Raw genomic sequence first — 6,009 nt, forward strand, 5'->3', positions numbered from 1 at the left:
ATTATCATTTTGGCAGAAGAGCAAAAGACATCTTATCCATTAAAAACATAAAAACTCAGTGCCATGCTTTTCTTTCTTTAAATGAAAAATACTCACCAGTTCAGACAATAATTGTTAATAATCTTACTATAGTGATTGTAACATATGTATGCATACATGTCTATATGTAACATATGTATGCATACATGCCTATATGTAACATATGTATGCATACATGTCTATATGTAACATATGTATGCATACATGTCTATATGTAACATATGTATGCATACATGTCTATATGTAACATATGTATGCATACATGTCTATATGTAACATATGTATGCATACATGTCTATATGTGCCCTATCTCCTCCTTGATGGCTTGGGCCAATCTCTACAAAACCTTGAATGAACATCATCACACATACAGCGATTATTAACATCTTTATCATAAAAAAATCTTGTAAATAAATTTTTTTTGGATACTTTTTTTTATATTATATCATCTTGTCCCATTTGAATGCAATGTAATGTTCTTTTCTTGTTTTGGTTACATGTGTCACACTCAGTGTATGTTAACCATACATAACTTGATGGTCACTAAAATTTTAATCCCTAATGAAATTTTGTTCAAGTCACCACTAAATATGAAATGAATAATTTGAAACGGTGCATCAAGCCTGGTTTTTGCTAGTATTTCTTTGCCTCTGCCTCTTTAGGAGCTGCCAATCATAGATCAGCTGCCACTACCAAAAGGGAAAGTGTGACAAAGTGGGTGAGAACACCATTTGTCCATATTCTTAGTTAACATTCTTGTTTTGATTCAGCCATATCTCATATGTATTCTGTAGCAGGCAAACATGTACTATCCCGGGTTTGTTTATGTTTTCCACTTTCACAGACTATGTAATGTAACATCTTGATTTAAATCAATTCTGAAAAGTTTGTTAAGTTAACATGTTATTTATTTCAACTGTTAATTTGTCTAGTTTGAACTCACATTACCTACCTCTGTTCCAGGATCAAAAGGAGGAAATAGAGCTTCACTTCCTGTATTTATAGTTTCCTGGTTAGTCTGAGGTCACCAGGTGAAGAAGGGGGAGAATCCTTGTAATTTAATAAAGTTGATTTTAGAGTGTGTTTGTAGAGAAATGGATTTAGTGTTGTGATATGTATTGACTACACCTTAGAGTTTTTATTGCTAGGAAAGAGTAGCAGTATAGGATTGAGTAAGGAAATGTTTGTCTTACCTACGGAATGGAAAAGTCCAGTGCTGAGCTTGTTTGGTTAAGTGGACTATTTAAGTAGATGAACGCAGGTGTTTGAGGAGAAAGGACCAGGTCAGTGTAGCTGTGACCTTAATTTCTGTTGATTTAAGTTCAGTTATTTTTATTTCTACTGAGTGAACTATGGAGTTGAGTTTCTTATTTATTTTTTTAAATATTATTTGGTCATAAAAATGGTGAATAAATCACTCGCTACACTGGACAGCATCAGTCTTCTGCCATTCTTTAGCCGCTTAGGTCAAATTCTATCGCAGACAGGCATTTGGACTAGGTACAGTGTGAGCTGGGAGGCAGGTAAAGGTGGGGAAATCTTTGTGTTAACACCTAGAATCCTAAATTGGGTTTCAGTTGTCCTCACACCTAAAATATGCCCATAGCTGTCAGAATAATAGGCGTTTTAGCTATATGCCTATGTAGAACCTATGCAAATATGTATGAAACCCATGATTTTATGGAATCCTCCAAAAAACAGTGTGATGCTAATGATGCTGCACATTGGTTGAACACTGATTGGTTGAAAACTTGGCTAGAACAGGAAAGGGAGAAACAGCTGAGTCAAGCAGAAAAGGCAGAAGCATGAAAAAAATTATAATTTCACTGCCCACTGGTGAAAGTAAACAACTGCAACATGTAGACAGTCAGCAAAGCTGGGTGTGGGCAAATACCCTAGAGGCATCTTTATAGCTTCAGCCCCTGCACATGTATTAGGGTCCACTAGGGTCCCTTTGGCACTATATAAATAAAATTTAATTAATTAAATTGAAAAATTGGGTCCAAGTGACCTAAATTTCATCATCAGACAGTGAGCACCACGGTCCATGCAGATGTCCACATGCCTGCTTATTGTTTTTGACTGTACATCACAACCCATTAACCACATGTGCGCCCCAAGCTTTGGACTTCAAAGGAGTATACCAGGAATAACTGCTCAGCTGTGATGTCTCTAGCTGCCAGTGTCTATATCTGCAACAGAGTATAATCAGGGACTTACAATACAATGCACCAAATACATGTGCACCCTTCAAATGGACTTCAAAGAACTAAAACTGGAATGATTATTCAGCTGTCTTTGTTCATGTCTGCTGTTTGGGAAAACCATGTGGTTCTCTCACAAGTATTTCTTACACACTATGATCTTGCAAATCTTTTGAAAATTCTGCCTGACCAAAAAGTTAAAAAAAACAAAACAAAACCCAGATCCAGTTAAAAATAATAACTAATTTTAGCGCTACAATCCAATCCACCTAGTGGATGTTGACAAAGTTCTGGACATCCTGAAAGAAAGGCATTTACATTCTTACAAATAATTTCTGCCAATTGCATTTGGAGGGGGTGCACGAAAATCTCCTGGAGCTGAATAGGGTTGATTGTGTGAATACTAACAGCAGAACTCAGCAAAGACCAGGATTAACATCCCAAGAACAATGTTTCTTTGAAATAATGTTCCCAAGTTTCTAAACATAACAGAAGACTTTGCTGCTATGAGCAAATAAAGTGGAAAAAAACTGAGCATACAGTTAATGAACATTTTGCTGTTATGATGTGTTTGCTACCATTATTTCCAAAAACAAAAAAGACGTGATCGTACAGAAGATATCACCTATCATCTGTGAAAGGTGATATGTTCAAATTTAGTTCAGAAACATTTTAGCATAAGCGAACATCCATAATTGTAAAGCTTATATAAGCCATCTGCATCTACCATCCCTTATTTAGCATTCATATGCACAACTACCAGTAAAGTGATGCTACTTCTTTCTCTCTCTCAGTCTGTAATTAATGTTCTTCGGGGGATGTGTAAATATAGTTGCTCAGTCTTTTAGCCAATTACGCAGAACAAAGACGGTGGATGTCAGCAGAATCCTCAGCGCTCTGGGAGCTCCCAGCACAACCAGGACTGACCTTCAGGCTTTCACTTCTTTGCTGCTCCTTATCAGCACACATTACTTTGTTATTGTCATCCTGGCTCACAGCAGTCTTTCAAGGACAGTTTGGGGTGTGAATCAAACCAGAAACAAACTTTAAAGTTTTTCCAGCATAATTAACTTGCCAAATAAAGTCTGCGACCAATCTTATCAACCCAATGAGAGGATGGTATGTTTTTCTGCTTGTACATGGATTTGATGTGCAGTGAGAGATGATTATTATCTGGCTTGTTACCAAGTAAAATTTACTTACTGTATGATTTCTTAATGAGAAAGATTTACAGTGGTAGTCCTTATAGACCCTTAATTTTATGGATGTTATGGTATGGATGTTTCCACATACATCATTAATAAAATATGCAATTGAAAGTTATTTCAAGCAATTACAGCATAAAAACTGAGTGTCTTTCTCTTTTTTTAATCTCTGGTGGTTAATATTTTCTGTTTTCTCTCCTTCTCTTTCCCTTTCTCTGCCTGACCATATTTTTTTTCATATTTTTTTACTAAATGAATGAAACTTGACATCAATGGCATTATACTCTCTTCAAGGTTTAGGCAGAAACCCTGAAATTAATTTACACACTAAGCCATTTGATAGATTTCACTTGATTCTGTGTTCATACTTATGATGTCCAGCTTACTCACCATTACCAAAGCCTTGCAAAGGTTCACTATAGCTGCTGGTGTTAGGGCTGCAGAAAGTTGGATAAGTTTGCATTTCTTTTGGAGATGAAAATGCGTATGAGTTAACCATTTCCTTTGAGTCCTAGAAACTCTTCGTTTTAGTTCTTTAACACCATAGCTTGGCCCTTAGTCCAAATGGCTGACTAGGAAAAGCAAACTTCCTTTTTGTTTACTTGCTCAGTCTGTCTCTCCTTGCTTCATGCTACTGTTCTGGTTTCAACTCAAGATTGTGCAAAGGAGACAGCCAATTCTCCAGTGTCCATCTGTATTTATCTTCAGTATCTTCCAAATATACAGTTCTAAACTGAGCTGCCACTGGGTTTCTATCAGTATTAGAAGTCTTGTTTTAACTAATTTCTACAGAGTGATTAGTCCTTAATAAAACCTGCAGTGCACACAAGAGTCTCCGAATTTGTTCTCAGCTGTGTGCAAACAGAATTCTGCTGCATCATCACACAGATCATCTTTCATGTTTTACTTTTAACTTCCCTTTGGTTTCAAGCTCTCTTACATAACATATTCAAATGTCTGTCAATATTAAATAATTAATCAGAAAAATCTGAAGTAACATTAACTTCATGACCATATATATGGATCAGGATTTGACTGGTTCAAGGTTCCTTTATTTGTCATTGTAAAATACAATACTCTGACTTTGCACTGTTACTTAAAAATGGGAACTGGAACTGGGTTATTCATGTTCTTCTTCATATATACACAGATTTCACACAGATTTTCACAGTGGCCACGCTCGTTACTGCAGTTGTGGTCAGCTGGATTGTTTGTTTTTTTTTCTTCAAATTTCCCATTTAATTTCATTTAATTTGCATAATAATTTGCATAATAAGGATAGCTGTACCCAAGGATGCTCTGCTGGACTGAGATCTGGTGACTGTGGAGACCATTGCAGTACAGTGCCTTCTGTCCTCTAATTTTGGTGAGTCAGTGTGAATGTAGCCTGAGGCTACGTCCACACTAATGCGTTTTCGTTTGAAAACGCATCGTTTTTGCTCCGTTTTGGCCTCCCGTCCACGCATACATTTGAAGACGGCGCTTTCCCGTCTCAGGCTACGTCCACACGTACACGGGTATTTTTGAAAACGGAGATTTTCCATTTTCGTTTTAAAAAATAATCCCGTCCACACGTAAATGCAGAAATGAAGGAAAACGCTGCTAGGAACATGCCAAAGCAACAGGTGGCGATATATTCCTAACCATGTAGAAATGTTGGCCAATCAGAAGTCTAGAAGCCTCGGTGGGAAATAGTAAACAAAGCTGGGGCATAGAAGCAGAACCGAGTCGTATGTGTGGAGGGACAGTAACTGTGTGTGTATATGTAAGCATTTAAACACTGCAGAGAGTACAATTAACAGTAACAGTATTGTAGAAATTCATTTCACCGAAACAATGACGTGGCGCACAGTGTGACATCAAAAAAGGCGCACACCTTTGACGCTGCGTTTTCTCCGTTTTTCTCGTCCACACATAAATGCAAAAACTGAGTTTTCAAAAATATCCACCCTGGCCGGTGTTTTTAAAAATCTCCGTTTTCAGTGACTGAAAACGCCGTTTACGTGTGGACGAAAGGTGCAAATGCATAGAAAAATCTGCGTTTTCAAAAATACCCGGGTACGTGTGGACGTAGCCTCCGTTTCCTAGCTGACAGGTGTGGCCCTAGTGTGGTCTTCTGTCGCTGTAATCTGCTTCAAGGTCAGATGTCTTGTGCTTTCAGAGATGCTCTTATGCATAGTAACACAGAGTTGAAGTGATTGACTATTCATATTTTGACAAATGCGCATAAGGTTTTGAGCGGTTGAGTGTCTTTGGCAGAGGTGATTCTATGTTATGAAAACTGTTTTGATTTTTTTGTTTTTGCTTTGAGAAATGCATTAACAGGGGTGATAATGACTTTTCTGCTGTGAGAATTGAGTCGAACCGATTGAGAAAAACTGTAAAAAAGAGAAACACAAATATTTAGGGAAATTCACAAATAAAAATACACAAAAGAGAAAAAAAAAACATGCAAAAAAGAATTTGCTGGGACACTACGGGTGGGGGAAGTTAGTTTATATGCTGACATAACAATAACAATAAGATATACATATGAAATCTACTTTTGTTTCTTTTCACTT

Source organism: Rhamphochromis longiceps, linkage group LG11 (assembly GCF_057381845.1).
Source record: "Rhamphochromis longiceps isolate RC_006_pf linkage group LG11, R_longiceps_female_GT1.1, whole genome shotgun sequence".
Lineage (NCBI taxonomy): Eukaryota > Metazoa > Chordata > Actinopteri > Cichliformes > Cichlidae > Rhamphochromis > Rhamphochromis longiceps.